Consider the following 19,381-nt stretch of genomic DNA (forward strand, 5'->3'; position numbering starts at 1 on the left):
GCCAGCTCCATATTCCATAGGTGGTGGGTTCAAACCCAGCTCTGGCCAAAAACTGCAAAAAAAAAAAAAATTAAAAGAATAAAATTATACAATATCTTCTCTCAGGCCATGGTGGAATTAGACTGGAGAGCAATAAATGAACGATAACTAGAAAATCCCCAAATTCAATATACATGGAGATTAAACATCACACTTTTAAGTGATAACATGAATTAAAGTAGAAATATCAAGAGAAACTTATTTTTTTTTTAATGGGCCATTTTTAAATTTTGTTTTTTTCCCAAATTTTATTGTAATAGATTTAGAGAGTACAAATTTTTTTTTTTGACATGGATGAATGATACAGTGTAGAAGTCTAGGCTTTTAGTGTACCCATCACCTGAATAGTATAATAGTACGCACTAGGTAATTTTTCATGCTGAACCCCCTACCAACCTCCCACTTCTGAGTGTCTCATGTCACTCTAAACAACCATGCATACCCTTGGCTTAGCTCCCACTAATAAGTGAGAACATGAGGGCTTTATTTTGTTGTTGTTGTTCTTCCTGGGTTACTTCACTCAGGATAATGTCCCCTGGTTCCATGGTTCCATCCAAGTTACTGAAAAGACATTATTTCATTATTTTTTCATGTCTGAGTATTATTCCATCGTGTATATAAGTGTATATCACATTCTCTTTATCTACTCAGCACTTGATAGACACTTAGATTGGTTCCTTATCTTTCCAATTATGAATTGTGCTGAGGTAAACATACAAGTGTAAGTGTCTTTTTTTATTAAATTATTTTTCCTTTGGGCAGATCCCCAGGAGTAGGATTGCTAGATCAAATGGTAGGGGTATTTTTAGTTCTTTGTGAAATCTTGATGCTATTTTCAGTAGAGACTGCATTAATTTTACATTTTCACCAACAGCGTACCATTGTCTTTTCACTACATCTATGCCAGCATTTCTTTTTTTTTTCTTTTTAATCATGGGCATCTGACATGGGTAAGGTTTTCATTGTGGATTTACTTTACATTTCTGTGATAACTAGTGATGTTGGGTATTTTTTCATGTATTCAATGGCCATTTGTTTCTCTTCTTTTGAAAAATGTCTGTTCGTGTCCTTTGCCCACTTTTTAATGGTTTTATTTTTTTCTTGCTTATTTGTTGAGTTCCTCATATATTCTGATTCTGATGCCTTTGTCAGATATATAGATTGAAACATTTTCTCCTATTCTATAGGTTGTCTATTTACTCTGTTGATTATATCGCTTCTCGGCCTTTTGGCTAAGATCAAGTGTAATCTGTTGATTATTACTTTGGTGGTGTAGAAGCTGTTTAGTTTAATTAATTTCCCACTTATTTATTTTTTATTCTATTATATTTGCTTTTTGGGTCTTGTTCATAAATGCTTTACCCAGACAAATAATGAGGATAGTTTTTTCAAAATTTTCTTCTAATATTTTTGTGGTTTCAGGTCTTACATTTAAGTCTTTAATACATCTTGAGTTAATTTTTGTATATGGGGAGAGATGAGGATTTTTTCCCAGTAGTTGTATCTTTTATTTATGATTTTTTTTAATTATTAAATCATAGCTGTGTACATTAATGCAATCATGGGGTCCAATGTGCTGGTTTTACATACAATTTGAAATGCTTTCATCAAACTGGTCAACATAGCCTTCACAGCATTTTCTTAGTTTTTGTGTCAAGACATTTATATTTTACACCTAGTAAATTTCACATGTACCCTTATAAGATGCACTGTAGGTGTGGTTCTACCAATTACTCTCCCTCCATCCATCCTCCCCTCTCCCCTCCCCTCCCTCTCCCTTTTCCGCCTCTTTTTGGGCTATAATTGGGTTATAGGTTTCATAAGAAAGCTATAAATTGGTTTCATAGTAAGACTGAGTACATTGAATACTTTTTCTGGATCAATAAATTGTGGTATGTGTACACCTTGGAATATTATACAGCCTTAAAGAAAGATGGAGACTTTACCTCTTAGATGTTTACATAGATGGAGTTGGACCATATTCTTCTTAGCAAAGTATCTCAAGAATGAGAGAGATGAGGATTTTTATTTTTCTGCATGAGGCTCTCCAATTTTCCTAGCACCATTTATTGAGTAGAGTATTTTTTCTCCAGCATATTTTTGTTTCCTTTGTCAAATATCAGTTGGTTATAGGTATTTGCCTTTATTTCTGGGTTCTCTTCTGTTCACCTTATTTATATGTTTATTTTCATACCAGTATCATATTATAGCTTTGGTTACTATAGCCTTAAAGTATACTTTGAAGTTGGTAACATGATAAAATATTATTTAATGCTAGCTAAAAAGAAATGATCTATCAAGCTATGAGCAGACATCAAGGAAACATGAATGTATTAATATATTACATAGTGAAAGAAGTCAACATGAAAAGCCTGCTTACTGATGATACTGTAAGCCTGCTTACAACATCATGATTCCAATTACATGATATTCTGAAAAATACAAAGCTATGAAAACAGTAATAATAGTAATAATACCAGTGGTTGCCAAGTGTTGGGGAGAGGGAGGGATGAATAGGCAGAGCACATTTGTAGGGATCTTTAGGGCAGTGTAAATACTTTGTATGACACTTAATGATAGATAAATACATGTCATTATGCATTTGCTCTACCCCATAGGCTGTGCAAAACCAACAGTGAACCCTAATGTAAACTATGGACTTTCAGTGATACGTCCATGTAGATTTATCAATTGTAACAAGTGCACCGTTCCATTGTGGGATGCTGATTATGGGACTATGCATGTGTTAGGGAAGGAAGGATATAGGAATCTCATACCTTATGTTCAACTTTGCTGTAAACCTAAAACTGCTCTTTAAAAAAATAAATCAAATAAAAAAAACTTGTTTTGGTTCTCACATATGTTTGAACTACAAATTAGAATGTTTTGCTAAATTTTTCCTCTAGTATTAGTACAATACTAACTTATAGCTTAGATGTTAGGTATTGGAGATACAAAGAAGGGGAAGCTGTGATTCCTACCCACAGGAGACATAGAGAAAATCTGTGGGAACAAAAGGCATCTAATAGTATGGAGCATATAGTAAATGAGTAGTGCACTAAATAAGAATCGTAGCAGCTAAGAGTAGAATGACAAGTGACGTCCCCATGATGGACTGGGGCTAAAGTTGGCTGGGTGCAATTGCTGAAAGTTTGATAGTAGGAGAAATGGGAGATGGAAGATGAAAGGGTTAGTGTGAACAAACATGTGGACACTGGGTTTGATGGTTGGTGAGGGTTATACAGAGTAGGACAATCTGATTGGTAAAGAGGATGTATGGGAAAGGTAGAGGAGGAGACAGAAATGATTTTTAAAAATTAAGATAATGAATAAAATGAGAGAAGAGAGAGTAAGTATGATTATACTTAAAGCCTTCTTCAATATCATTTTATTCTAAATGTTAAATTTTCCATGATCTCTGATATTGTGGGGACCAAGGATTTACAATCTTGGGTTATCTGATAGTTTAGTCATAGATCTGATTTCAACGAATACAAACTAAACACAGAGGCTTACCTAGATAGTTCAGAAGAAAATTCTGAAAGCAATGTTCTTGTTTTAGTGGCAAGCCCTCATTCTCCAGTGGGAAAATGGTGTTTGTATTTAAGTATCATTTTTAGTATCTGCAAATGTCACACACAGACCTTTTGTTTTTACTTCAATAACCTGGACATAGTGTGTATTGACGACAGAATCTGGTCAACTCCAAGAGACCTATTTTACCCTAGTGCAAAAAGAATCTTTCGTTGATATGCAGATTGTATAGATTAACCAAATAGCTTCTTATTTTGTAACATAAAGAAGTAAGACAGTGGGTGAATAATATTTGTATTCTTTTAATAACGATAAAGAAGCTAATGTTTTCCTCTATAGAAGTGGCCATATACACTATCTAAAAATTGATTTTGGGGGGCGGTGCCTGTGGCTCAAAGGAGTAGGGCACCAGCCCCATATACCAGAGGTGGTGGGTTTAAACCTCGCCCCAGCCAAAAAGTGCAAAAAAAAAAAAATTGAATTTTGGCACATTTTAAATGTTTTAACCCTGCTTTAATGAAATTTAACAATGATATTAATAACAGGGTGGTTTACCTTTTTAAAAAAAGTTTTTTAAAAATTTTCTAAATAAAGTAATTACTAGTAATTTCACATTATGTTATGCCTATCCCATTAGTAATTTTGTGCTGGTTTGTCTGTATGTATTTTTGATGCACACACACTTTGCCAATGTGCTTTTCTCACTTAAGACCATATCTTCAATATTTCCCTTGTCTCCACAGTTGTAAAAATAACTTGTAATTAAACTTATTTCGTGCTTATAAATGCCTTTTAATCTTCCTCAGTAATTTTGAAGCATTGATTTACTCTTTTCATATTTTTTGCTCTTGTGATGATGATTTCAAAATCTCTTCATCGTTTCAAATGTTATAATTTTGTATTTATGTTTTATCTTTATATTACTTTCAATTTTCTTTTAGGGAAGCTAAGGTGTAACTTCAAAGCCATATGGCTCCTCATTGCTTGTTAACTAAATTTCAGAATCTGAAACACTTTTTTTAAATCTTCAAACAAATTTTTTAAATTATTTTTTAAATTTTTATTCTATAATTTTTTTCTCTATAATTTGCCCCATTTATTTAGACTCACTTCCCCTTGTTAGGGCATTATTTACTATGAATACCATATACTTTTGTGACTTTGTTCTATAATGGGAACATGGTTTCTCTGGTCATTTGGGTCCTTTTTGTTTTTTCTCCCCCGGTCTACAATCCAAGTGGAGAGTTTACAACTAATAAAGGTTTTAGAGTTCTAGACTTATATCCTGCCATGTATTTTACAGAAAAAATTCCTAGGTGAGAAAGTAAGCATTCACAGTTCTGAGAACATCTTGTTGGTTAAAATGTTTTTCCCTTTAGATACCAGGCCATCAATTGACATTGATATTTGTAATGAGGCTCATTCAAAAGTGTCCTCTTTAACTCTAAAATGAACACTTGAAGATTTTTATTTATCTTTAAAGTTTAAGAATTTCATCAAACTATGTGTGAGTGCTAACTTCTTATGACTAATTTTGCTTGAAATATCAAAAGCACTTTGAATATCCAGTGATATTGGGGGGAGTTCTTTGTTTGCATTAAAACTTAGTACAGTCTTGTTCATATTCCATTTTTTCCTTAGTAATTCCTATTATTTGGACTTCTCCTGTTTATGTTTTTATTCCACACTTGTCATTTTTCTATCTCATTCATTTTATTAGTTATTTTTTCTTTGTTATTAGCTTAACCTTCTGTCACTTACCTTCACTTTGAAAGAACTGATTCTGGCTCGGCGCCTATGGCTCAACCGGCTAGGACGCCAGCCACATACACCTAAGGTGGCAGGTTCGAATCCCCAGCCCAGACCCACCAAACAACAATGACAGCTGCAACCAAAAAGTAGCCGGGCGTTGTGGCGGGCGCCTGTGGTCCCAGCTACTTGGGAGGCGGAGGCAGGAGACTCGCTTGAACCCAGAGTTGGAGGTTGCTGTGAGCTGTAATGCCACAACACTCTACCCTGGGGGACAGCTTGAGGTTCTGTCTCAAAAAAAAAAAAAAAAGAAAGAAAGAAAGAACTGATTCTTCTGTGTACTGCTTCCCATAGAAATCTCACTTACTCCTTTTTCAAAATCAGTTATGATCTCTTCTCATAGTCTTAAGGCCATGTTCTTTTGCCCTGAAAATAGGTGACATTTTTGCTCCCAGATGCTCGTTCTGATACATTGTATATTTCTAAGGCATTAGTTCTCAGTTTTTTCTTCTTTTATTCTTTTTGCCCCAGAATTTTCTTATTGGTCCAGATTATTTGTTTCCGTTTGGTTCATATTTCATCAGAAGATCTTATTAAATATTAGAGGAAAAGGCAACATGGGCCCTTACTTTCAAACTCTCTTCATTTGGTCCATCAACACCAGAATGCACCTCCTTCCCATCCCCTGGGTTTTGCAGGGTTAGATGGGGTTTGCAGGGTTAGATTCTTTAGTGGTACTTTCAAAATGTACATTAATAAAATGATTCCAATAGAGAAAAAGTTGACAGGTATATCCCTTAAATTTAGAACTGAGGAGTACATTTATTTACTTTCTGTCATTACTTATCATTAAATATTTCTCCAAGTTTTAAATTGGTATAGATTAAATGGAAAGTTGGTTTTGATCAGGTAAACCAGATAGTACTTCCAAATTCAGAGGAAGGAGATAATTTGGGGCTAGGATGTTTTTCTTATTAATTTAAAAACTTTTATTACATATATATGCATACCATAGGTCACTACAAAAGTTTTGAGACAGACTATGTTATGGTCCATTATTTTACTTCCAAGAAGCATAGTCAGCCCCATCCTTTCTAATCCACCTGTGTAAGTTTCAACTTGCTTGGCTTATCTGTGTTGCTGGGAGGGCTTTGTTTCTTTATATCTACCCAGATTTTATGTTTTTTTATTTTTGTGTATCATAAAACTTTTGGAATGACCCACATATAGCTTGACATAAATACCCTGTACACATTGATTGAAACGGGAGTGGGCAGTCTCTTTCTGGTCACCATTTTTGCATGGTTTCTTCCTCCTTCCTTCCCTGTGCCACCACTTTATATACCCCTCTTTGGCTAATTCATGTTGACAACCTAGCATTTATCAAACCAAACTGTATTAGAGATGATACTTTCCATAGCAAATATTATCTGATTCTTAAAACCACGAAAAGATGTTATCATAATTTAATACTAGAGGAAATGAGGCTCAGAATAACTTGCTCCGAGCACATGGCTAACAAACGTTAGGTGGGATTTTAAGCCAATTCTATCCCTGCAGACTACTCTGTGTAAGTTTAACAGAACAAACAGTGAACCTCATAATCAATTGGCAAAATTAAAAAAGCTTCTGCAAATCATTCTGAGAACTGCCCAGCCATCCATCTTGATACTTTAGAATATAAAAAAGAAAATCAATGTGCTTGGATCCCTTTTCATTTTTCTAAAAGCCATCAGACATATAACTAAAGAAATTTATAAGGGCAGAAAATGGAGTCCATTTTCCATCTAGTCATTAAGGAAGATGAAGCTACAAATTTGGAGTCTTAGATTTCCATAAATTTATCAAAATTTCCCGCTGAAAGTGATGATTTTCAAGTCAACTTTTCTAAGGACTACACATCAGAAAGAAGCCTTGGAAAAAGGGGCTCAGCCTCTGCTGGGTTTTCTTTTCCAGGCTATGTGGGGGAGAGCCTCTTGCTTATGATCTGTGCAGCCTGCCACCACTGGGTTTCTTGGTTGGGATATATAGTGAACAAATAATTTTACAAGAGCAAACACTGTCTTCCAGAGTGGCTTTATCAGTTTGCTCTTGATAAAAGTACCTGAATATTATCGATTCTGCATCCTTGGTGCCATATGACAGGCGTAAATGGTAGATTGGTCCTGTTTAAAATTTTCTTTATCCATTTTCCTGTGCAATTTCTTGAAATACAGTATTCTTTTGATTCTTAGGATCACCTTCTTATTTCTAATATTATTTTCTTCTTGATTTTACATGTTGCAAATTTTTCCCTCTTTATATTTTTATCTCTGGATTCTGTTTACTTTAAATTTCTGCTTACCAATTACTCTTATTAATACAAGGCTTTTTTCCCAAGCCTCAGAAAGGAAAAACCTTAATCATACTTTCTGTTGTCCCACGAGTTTATCTGTTCCTCTCTGTCTTGAACTGAAAACTCCCAACATTGAATTGGATGAGTTTATCATTGTCATTTTTTTTTTTTTTTTGAGACAGAGTCTCACAAACTCTTGGGCTTAAGCAGTTCTCTTGCCTCAGCCTCCCAAGTAGCTGGGACTACAGGCTCCCACCACAAAACCTGGCTCTTTTCTTGTTGCGGTTGTCATTGTTGTTTAGCTGGCCTGGGCCAGGCTCAAACCTGCCACCCTCAGTGCATGTGGCTGGTGCCATAACCACTGTGCTATGGGCACCAAGTCTCATTGTCATTTTTGTTGAGCAAAGTTCTCATGTTACTTAACCTCAAAAACCATCATCTATCCTTTAATTGAAACTTGGATTATATAATCTTTCATGGATAATTTACTGTAAGGTTAAGGTGGCAAGATCAGGTTGTTCCAAAATGGCATTTTATGTAGAAGAGAAATGGAAATGGAAATTTTTTAGAGGAAGATGGTAAACCTGACAAATATTCTCAAGTTTGGACTTTTCAGTAAGAAGCATCATACAATTAATAAAAACTCTTAATAAAACTGGTAATTATGTCTGGTTTGTATTTAAAGTTTGTGTGAATTGATTTTCCATTTCTTAATATTTATATTAATGCTTTAATCTTTTGGGCAATTGCTTTTATGTAAGGTATGAGGTAGGGATCTAAAAGTAATTCTTTTCACACATTTATTAAATACCTACTGGTTTGAAATATATTGAAATTAATATATTTAGGCTCGGCACCTACGGAGCACAGTGGTTACAGCTTCGGCCACATGCACTGAGGTTGGCGGGTTTGAACCTGACCTGGGCCAACTAAATGACAATGACAACTGCAACAACACCACCAACAAAAAATAGTCAGGCGTTGTAGTGGGTACCTGTAGTCCCAGCAGCTTAGGAGGCTGAGGCAAGAGAATCACCTAAGCCCAAGAGTTTGAGGTTTCTGTGAGCAGTGACACCACAGCACTCTACCAACTACAACATAGTGAGACTCTGTCTCAAAAAGAAAGAAAGAAATTAATATATTTAATTTGTGTGTCTGGCTCCCTTTCTGAACTTTACCCAACCAATCCTTTTATTTTTTTTGTCAATACTTACCTCTAAATAGTGCTGTTTTGTTATATAGTTGCATTATTCTCTTAAAAAATCCTGGATTATGTAAGAATTTTTACAAAATATCAATATTTTAAAACACCAGCTTTATTGTGTTTTGGGGAACACACTATTTTTATTCTGGATACTATTGATAAAATTAGTATGGAAGTCACCTTGAAAACAAGAGTCAATTATAGATATTTGTTTTTAAAGTTTTAACTGGAAAGACTTTTATGAGATGCTGTGGAATTTGTTTTCATAAAGTGTTACTTAAAAAGTACTGTACTCTTGCAATTAAACAAGATGAGATATGAATCTAGATGTGATTCGAGTGAACTTTTGGTAATGATATCATGAAATGACTGATCATCATCCATCTCTTTGCTGAGAGGTCTGCTTAATGTCTATGCCTGGCTAGCATCCAACCCTCACCAGTGATGGCAATGTTTCTTATCTGAGATCATTTAAAAGCACTTTTAAGAGCCCAGACAATGAGGAATAGGTTGCCCTAGATGTTGTCTCTATGGTTCGTAGGCATGAGTCACATTGGATAATTTCACCTTAAAAATGCAAAGACAACAGAGTATCACATTACCTAGAACTCATAAAATTCAGCATTTTTCTTTAAGCATGGCAATACATACACTCTTCACCTTTTTTTTTCTGGGTACGTAGTACATATCAGTTTAGGACAGCGGTTCTCAACAGTTCCTGTCACAACCCACGGGAACTGTATTAAAGGGCTGCGGCATTAGGAAGATTGAGAACCACTGGTTTAGGATATGCTGTTGGGATTGGAGTATAGACTATCTGAGTGAAAATTCCCAAAAAGACATTAAATATCTGAATCTGAAGCTCTATGGAGAAATGCAGTCCAAAGAATTAAATTTGGGAGTCATTAGTTTAATAAATGCTAGTTTACAAAATGGACATTGATGACATCAACCTGGGAGAGTATATGTATACCACGGAATACTGTTCAGCCATTAAAAAGATGGAGACTTTACATCTTTCATATTAATCTGGATGGGGTTGAAACTCATTATTCTTTTAAAGTATCACAAGAATGGAGAAGCAAGAATCCCATGTACTCAGTACTAATATGAAGCCAGTAGATGATCTAGCACATATCCACATAAGAGAAAAATTCAAGTCAATTTAAGTGGGAGAAGAGAGAAGGGGAATGGGTGTGCTCCCGCTTATTTGGCACAATGTTAGGGTATATGGCACACCTCTCAGGGTCAGGACACAATTATAAGAGGGAATCTACCTAAAAAATGCCAACATGGTAATTCTTATCATGGTACCCTCAGATTAACCTGAAACAATAATAAAAGTAAATAAATAAATTATAATACTATCTGAACAAATGGAAAAAAATATTTTTAATACATTAGTGAGCTGAAAAAAGAGTGATAAATCCCCAAAGGCCAAAAAGTAAGTGAAAATGAAATTTAGAAAGGTAAACGGAGCAGTGAAGTAAGTTTGTGCCTTGCACACATCTGCTAACCTGTGTTAACAGGAACTTTGGATATCGTGGTTATGGGACACAGAGAGCAGAAGACAAACCCAAGAATAGCTGCAATTTATGAAACTATAAAGTTAATCAACAAAGTATTAAAAATAAATAAACTCCAAGTGCTGCACTTTTTGTTTATCAAGGATGAGCAAGAAACAGATGCACTTTAAAGAAGGGATCTAAAAGATAGGAGGTGATTTCTCAAACCTTGATATGATGAGAAAGGAAGTCAATACCTGTGGAGGTTGCAGTATATGGGAGAATGACAGATTTGAAATGGTTCAAGGACTATGGTGTCCCAGAGTTCTGCCCTAAGCAAATGCAGAGCTTATCATAATGAACCCAACTTCACCATGTACAATCCTAGAAATAAAATCTTAGAGCAGAAAAAACAAAAAACCACTCTCATAGGGCAATACGCTTGAGAATCTATAAAAATAAAAGATTAAAGGGGATAAGCCTCCAAATATTGGTTTCTGTGATAAAGAACATAAAATAGAGGAAAACAATATTTTTTTAAAAAATAAAAGAAGAAATACAGAGCAAAAGAACTAACAAAGCACAAAGATCTGACAAAGAATAGATTACTTCCAAAGGCCCAACAACCAGACTGATGGGCGATTTCTTACCAGAAACAATGGAAGCCAATGACAGTGAAAGAAATGCCAAATTTTAAACATGTGATTATTTGATAGGTTCTTCCAGCTTTCAAATGAGACAGTCAAAGCTTTAAAAGCTTTTAAATGTTTGGATAAGATACCTAGTAAGATTAATGATGTGTTGACTCAGTATTCATGGTTTCTTTTATTAATAAAAATTTTTTAAACTAGAGAAAGGATCTTTACTATGCATTTCATAGATCGAGTTCACTGGCAGCAGCTCCAAGAGCAATCAGAAACTCAGTTTGCTCTTGGCTCTAATGACATTTTGAATTTACATGGCAAATCAAAGTATAATGTTTTCCTTTAATGAATTAAAATCTGGTTTCTCAATGGTGTTCTGTGCAAGGGCCAATTTAGCCTCTCATTAAGATTCTTCTTGGTGTTTTATTATATGCATCATCGATAAACTAATTTAGGGACAATACTAATTCCTTTATTTATTTGTTTGTTTTTTTTTTATTTTTTAGAAACATAGAAGGCAGTGGCTCTCCTTTACTGAGCAGGGTTTTATTCTTACGTTTAAAAAGAGCTGAATTATTCAAAGAAATGAACATTGAAACATTCTGCACTCCACCATGCAGAATTTTGAGCTTTACTCGCTGACGGTTCAGATTCACAGCAAGCATATCTGCTATCGTAGTGTTCCTGGGTGTCTGAGTTCTTAGTGTGGCCTGTAACTCTTTTTGTAATTCCCACACCTGTCACTTAGGTATCAACAGGTGGGAAGGAATCAGAATTGTTACTGAATCTGACTCAGGCGGGATACAACAGGTTAAAGGAAGTGGCCCTGAAGAGGATAAGTTTATGTACATTAAATAACATGTATAATTTTCATGGAAAAGAGTAGAAACATGTGGAACTATGGAAGGGAATGTCTGGTCTGAAGGGACAAGGTAGAAAAATGCTCATGAAATTAAGGCGACGATGGATAGAAACAAGAAACTGGGAAGGGCACACACAGGGAATGTATGGTTGACTTCACAGACTTCAAAGATGACTTCACAGGTTTGCTGTGGGCTAGCCATGAGCTTTTTCTTTCTTTCTCCAGTACAACACTGGAATTCAGACTAGGAACAAGAATGAGATAACACAGTTTTTGACAGAAAGAATGATACTTTTGGCTGAAAGAAATGGATAAGGATCAAAGAAATTCACAAAGCAGGGCAGTGGCTCAAAGGAGTAGGGCGCTGGCCCCATATGCCAGAAGTGGCGGGTTCAAACCCAGCCCTGGCCAAAAACTGCAAAAAAAAGAAAGAAAGAAAGAAATTCACAAAGCATTAGAACATCGAGGGAACACAGGACATGCATGATGCCTAAGTGTTGACTGACAAGTTATCAACAAAGAATATGGCAAAATAAAAGACACAGGGTAGCACATTATTATTAGGGAGAAGGAAAAAGTAAGACTGATGGACTAGTATAATTTGATAGAAATCCCAAGCCTTTGGGAAACACCTTAGAAGAGGCAGTGAGACATTCCTTCTGAGACTGACTGGGGTGATTTATGTATGATCCTGTGTTCTCCATAGGAGATCCAGTCTGACAGGTCTCCTTTGGAAAGAGAGAGAACAGCAGAAAGAACAAAGAAAAGGGGAGCCAACTAGTGGATTTTAAATCAGAACTTTGAAGTCCTCCACACAATCAGAGTCCTAAAAATCTGACAATCACAGACATTTCCATGTGGAATTTCCAAGGGGTAGCATGAGGAAATTAGCTTTATTTGGGACTAGGAATACAAAGCATGAGTGCCAAGGAAATGCCACAGGCCCCACCAGCAAATGCTTAATTTGTCTTTGTGTCTGAGTGGATGGCCACTCCTGTGAACTATACATGAGAAACGTAGAGTGGAGAATATGAAAGAGTTTACAGAAGCTCTTCTGTACTCAGCATTCCTGGAGAACATGAAAAAATCTCTAGAAGAAGAAATGGTGCTGAAGGAAGTTAAGGAAACAAAACCAGCCCCAAGAAATTACCAGCAAGACAGCATGATGGGATGGAGAGCTCTACCTCTATTATTCAATGATGATTTTATAGTTACTATTTATTGAAACCAGGTCATTGTACAGCAGGATGCTAATTTCTCCTTAGTTTAGTTCCATGATTAAGCATCTCTATATTAGAAATAAAGAATACTAAGATTTATAGGTAATAATTAATTTTCCAAAGATTGCATATCATAGAAAGTGTTTGGATATCAACTGTTTTGCTCAAAAGAGTCTATTAATCACTCTCTCAAAATACTAAAACTTTTGAAGAATAAAGAACCTACTTGTATAGAAAGAGATGAAAATAAATACAGAGGAGCTTTGGACCTATCATCTACCTTGTGGTTAATGGTCATCGATCAGGAACAAATTGCTGCTTTAGGGAAATGTCAGGGGACATGGCCTCTCTGGTGCCTTCTAATCCAAAGATTCTGACTCAACATTTCCTGAAGACATGATCCTCTAGTGAGTGACTCAGTGGCTTGAAGCACAAACATCACTCTCTGATTCATTGTTGCTCTTTTACTGTTTGGCCAACTGGCAAAGTGATTTGGAGCTTAATTGTAAAATAATGGCAGTAAGTTTATCAAAATGTACTTTAGTTTTGAAAAAAATCCAAGGAAAATAAAGAATAAATATTTAGAGGAATAATTTAAAAGACTTAATTTATAGTGATAATATAAAATAGGCATTTCAGCTTTTTTATTATACATATGTATATGAATAAAAATTACTTAGGTGATATATCACCTTTAGGGTTTTTTTTTAAATCCTAGGCATCTGTGAGATTTCAGATAAAATAGCTGCAATTTTAACTCCACCGATGATTACTGGGGAAGAAACAGTTGCATTTAGTATAAAAGAAAGCAGAATTTACATGAAGGAGACCTCAGTGCCTGTTCCCCTTCTGCTGCTCAGTGACTCATGACCAGGAATTGAGTCCATCAATCTCAGTTTCTATGTCCCAAGAATGATATAGATAATATATTATTTCCTTTAACTTCCAATATTGACCTACTTATAAAAATACATTCCTTTAAAGAATGTTAAACATCTACTTTGTTAGGCGCCATATATATGGTATGTTATACTGTGATTAAGAAGATATTATATCCACTCCAGTCAGCTTAAATTCAAGAGGAAGGGCTCACAAAGGAGCATAAAAATGAACAATTTTAGAGGTTTGAAGAGGCATGGGAGAATGATGTCCTAGATGCCAAGGAAGGAACAAGCTTGAGAAAGTCTGACATTATTCAGTATCACACATTAGAGCATGCTCAAGTAGGATGAGGACAGACTCTTGCTATTGGATTTGGACTGGATTTCACTTAGAGGCTGTCACTGATAAATTACAGCAACAGTTTTAGACAGTACAAAGGGGTAAATGAATGCTGCAAAGAGTTGAAGAATAATTAGGTTTAAAGAAAAAAGAAGGTGGAGATGACTCTTCACAGAAGTTTAGCATGAAGAGGGAGAGGAAGATAAGGGTGCTTAAGAAGGAATTTGGGTTGCTTGATTTTATTGTTTCAGTTAGTACAACTCCCAATTATCAGTAATCACCTCCCTTTCTGAAATGTCTTACTAATGGCTTAAACAGAAGCATTTTTTTTTGTTTTTGCACAGAGCGTTAATGATGGAACTGTAGCATTGTGATACCGAGAATCATTATAATTCCCCAAATGATTTTTGAACAAAACTCTTTGCTGAATGTTTTCAATACATAGCTTATTAATACCTATTCATAAGATGGACATTTCCAAAATTATCCATTCTTTTGTTCTCATTTGTACCTTCACATTTTAAATTATTTTTCAAATCACATGCCAATGTATTAACAGCTTTCTACTGAGATTCTATTCTGTGCCAAGAGTTATGCTGGCACTCAAGTTAGGAAGATGTGGGTCAGTGCAACTATGGAACTTTAGATGCCATGGTCTTCCTCAGGTAACACACCAAATAAGTTTGCATGGCTCAGGAATTTACAGTGTCTAAAACCATAGTGTTCAATAGAAAACATTATTAAATTATAAACAGATTTAATTAGCTACGAATGTTTGAGGAAAAAAACAAGAAAGAAGGTTTATACAACTAAGTGAGTAATCATGGTAGCCCCAGGAAAAAGAATCTCATCACAGAAATAATGTCAAAGAAATGGAAGAGGAAGGCATGAGATGGAATATTGAATATTTCTGAGATTTCAGGTCTGACATGCTTAAGGGGCTTTTATGTGACAAGAGATACACTAATGTGAGAATACATATGTTTTAATCTGTAATAAAGCATACAATAAAATGCTGTTAATTTTCTAAAATCATTGAATAACAATTTGCTCCTTGACTGGCACAAATTCTCCAAATGGGTAGGAACAAAAGTGCAAATATAGTAGAGAGACAGGGGTCAACAGCTTGGTTTTCTCTGAGAATTATACATGTAGATTCAACAAACAGCAATTCAAAGAAAAGAGTATTCTTCACATGCAATGGCAATGACGTCTTTTGACATAGGGCTATTGACTTGCCAGATCTCTCTCATTAAATTTAAACTTCAAGGGCAGCACCTTTGGGGGGAAACACATCTCTTGGTTGAGGGTAGAGAGTCTATTCCTGTTCCCCCAGGACCAGGGACCAGAACAGGCCACATGCCTCTCTTCTATGCAGTGGGAAGCACCCACCTACTTATCTTCCTTCCTTCCCCAGTTGAAATAAGCCCTTGTTAAGCTTGGTTTCAGAAATCTCATGTAGAATCCTTTCTGATCACACACTACCCTTAAATAGGGCCCAGGCTTAAACCTTTGAGAAAATATCAGGGGTGAGATTCTCTGTGCCAATGATGGCTAATGTAATATGAACTCAGCATTTTTCTTGGGACAACCTATCTCACAGTAAAGGCTGAAAAACATAACAAGGAGTAAAAGGACCACTGGTGTTATCAAGGTACACCAATTTCAGAAAGTGCTGAGGAAATAATGTGTCCCTCTGGTAATGTCTAATTATGAATGGAAATTTGAACAAATTTGATCCTTTCAATGCTGTCTGCTTATGAAGCAAGGCTCAAGGTCTACAACAAGTATTTGTTTTTTCTTCTCTCATGGAGCAACCATTGAAAAAAAAAAAGGTCCCTAAATGCCACAGCCGCCTCCAGCAACCCTCCTCTGTTATTCACACCCAAGTATTTTGAAGGCACAGTTTGCCCTCATCCCATTCAGTATGGGAACCTGTTAACAACTCCAAATATAAACTTAGTATCCTTATCACCTAGCTTTACACTTTTAACCTATTATAAATCCTTTAAAATATCTCTCTCTTAGTGAAAAATGGCATATGCCAATTTTTTGTTTGTTTTTAAGAGACAGAGTCTCTCTTTATCACCCTTTGTACAGTATTGTGGCATCACAGCTCACAGCAACCTCCAACTCCTGGGCTTAGGCCAATCTCTTACCTTAGCCTCCCAAGTAGCTGGGACTACAGGCATCTGCCACAACACCTGGCTATGATTTTGTTGCAGTTTGGCCAGGGCCAGGTTCAAACCAGCCACCCTTGGTATATGGGACAGGCGCCCTACTCACTGAGCCACAGGTGCCGCCCCTATCCCAACTTTTTTTTAACAGGAACTAGTTATGATGAGGCAAAGGTTATTTTTGTTGTTGTTATTATTGTGGTTTTTCTTTAATGTCGAAGATGAAGAGATTATATGAGCCAAAATTTTGTTTTCTACAACAAAAATTCCTCTGTTTTGAGATTATTGATTTTTTTCACCTCTATTTTCCACTATGAATAGGTGAGGAAGAACCACGCAAAGGGTTATTCTGGGCCCTGTGTTTCTAACTCAGCGCAGTCCAGAGATGGCATTCATCTGTGAAAGAAGGCAGTTACTGCCAGATTAGTTCAGTGACATTTGGGATGGGAATGGAGAATTTAAAATGGTTAACCTCACACACATAAACACAATTCTTGGAATGTCTGTTAATGGCAGACATTTCATTATTGTGGTTTAGAAAGGCTGAGTTCTGAGAAGACAGAATTTTGAAGTAACATATGATTATCATGTCTGTCTAATTCTATTTCTTGACATTTGAAGGATAGGAATTGGGTAACATTTGGTTTTTCTACCATTTAAGTCACAATGTGAAACCTCTGTTTGAGGCATAAACACTAGGTGATTAATTAAGAAGACAGAATTTCCATGATAACTATTCTGTAATAACTATTAATGCTATACTACTTCTGGGCTTATAATAAATACTTTGTTGATTAAGGAACAACAGAAATTGGATGAAATTGAAATAAGTTAAAAACAAAAAATCAGTGGGAAAATACAAATGTGTAATGGAAATTCTATATTGATATGGGTCAATTATTTCACCCAGCAGTTAAAACATTTGAACAAGTGACACAAGAAAGTATTTAATACTCTTCATTAGATAAGATGTGAGAGATAAAGAAAAAAAGACATTACACTTAAAAAATCTATAGACATTGTACATTTTACAATTACATGTATTTGCTTACAGCCACAGAATGAATTTTTTTGTTGTAGTAAACAAAAGATAAGAAAGTAATCAAAAGCTATGACTGTATTTTTAAAGAAATGAACAGACATGGATTATAAGGCAAACATATGGAATAGTTTAGGTATAGAACATTAATGTTTCAGACGAATCAGAAATTGCCTCACCAGAAGAATCAAAGGAATGGGCATTATTCAGTGCCATGGAAGGAGAAATTCCAAATAAAGCCATGTAATTTATATCTGCTTCTCACCTGACCTTTGAAACAGTTAAATATTTTAGACATTGAGGCTAATCTTCAATGAGGCTTAAATGCATTATTTAGATGAGCAGATGTTGGCTTCAGCAAATTCATTTCAAAACCTCTCACTAGAATCAAAGGAAACATGTTTATCTCACAAAGAGCCATTTTAATCACCACTACCAGGGTTTATTTATTTATTTTCTCAAATAAAACTGCAAAAATATGGAACACTTCATGAATTTGCGTGTCATCCTTGTGCAGGGGCCATGCTAATCTTCTCTGTATCATTCCAATTTTAGTATATGTGCTGCCGAAGCAAGCACCACTACCAGAGTTTATTCACACACCAGAGTATTATCTCAAGGTTTAGCCATCATGAATTATTGTCTCAATCTTCTAGACAAAATTTAAATGAAATTAGGAAGCACTATTCTACTGAGGTGTCTCTAAGATATTGGGAAACCAGGCAGCACACATATTAAAGGCATAGAGCAGAACAGCAGTGCTGGCAAAGAGGTTCATGCCATGTTGGCAAAGAACATGGCCTGGCTTCAGTGTATGAAGGTCCTGGGAGGATAGAGTATGCAGAGTTCATCTGAACAGGCAGTGGCTACACTTTAGTGGAACCATCATGGCCAAAGGTGCCACTCAAAAGTTGAGAGGGCAACTGATGAGTCCTCCTGAAAAATGTCCTTGGGTCTCCATGAAAATGTTGGAGGGACAACTCTGTAAATATTCCCTAGAGATCCAGAGATTTCACAAATAGGGAATAGGGACTACAGCAACTGGAATTTTCTAGCAGAAAACTTCAAATAACATCTCTGGTGATCCATCAGGAAAAAAAAAATCATTGGAGTGATGGAAGGCACATTGAAATTCAAGGGCAAGGCAGAAGAACGAGGCAAGAACCAGTATAGCTCTGAACACCATAGATGGTCCCTTCTCAGACCTTTTGCTTGCATGAATTTGGGTTCTATTTTCAGTATTATTTTCACTTTGTTCATGATTTAAACTCTAGAAGGAGCAACTGATTAGCTTAGCTTAAGTCACATACTCATTTTTTGACTAGTTAAATACCTTGATTGGCAGGCTAGTATTTAATAAGACACTGAATAAACTATTCTATGGGACAAAAACAGTTATCCCAAAGGGAAATCAGAGTGTTGACCTAAAATTTAATGCCTTTGGAAGAGGGAATAGGTGTTAGAGCCTCCAAATTTAGTTGATTGTTAATATGCTCACAATAAGTTGGTGTTAAACACTAAGGAAAATAGTTACAAACATGAAAAGATACCAGGTTGAATAACACCAAAATGGCTTGCCTTGAGCAAAGTGTGGGGAATGAGGCTAATGGCATGGAAGGAAAAGGAGCAGGTCAAAGTGGAGAAAAACTGAATAGTCTTTCAAGTTCCTAAATACAAATGTGACATTCTTGAGGCCAAGGACCATATTTTATTTATGATTTTTTCCATAGCTTAATCCTCCCTAATTATCTACTAGATAAATATTCTGCAAAATTTTGCAGAATTATTAATGAATAAATAAATAAATGGATAAATAGATGAATAAATAGATGGATAAATGGAAGGTAAATGG

General features: G+C 35.6%; 1 non-coding gene and 1 pseudogene across 1 annotated transcript; one reads left to right on the forward strand and one right to left on the reverse strand.

Moving 5' to 3' along the window:
* The first annotated feature begins 1,251 nt into the window (after positions 1–1,251).
* LOC111727837 lies at positions 1,252–1,348 on the forward strand (annotated as a pseudogene).
* A 16,653-nt stretch (positions 1,349–18,001) lies between these two features.
* LOC111727827 lies at positions 18,002–18,108 on the reverse strand. The gene has a single exon (XR_002775283.1). It is a non-coding gene; the product is annotated as a U6 spliceosomal RNA (small nuclear RNA).
* Between the last annotated feature and the right edge of the window lie 1,273 nt (positions 18,109–19,381).

This window comes from Otolemur garnettii, unplaced genomic scaffold (genome assembly GCF_000181295.1).
Source record: "Otolemur garnettii isolate 467f Iridium unplaced genomic scaffold, OtoGar3 scaffold00126, whole genome shotgun sequence".
NCBI classification, from domain to species: domain Eukaryota; kingdom Metazoa; phylum Chordata; class Mammalia; order Primates; family Galagidae; genus Otolemur; species Otolemur garnettii.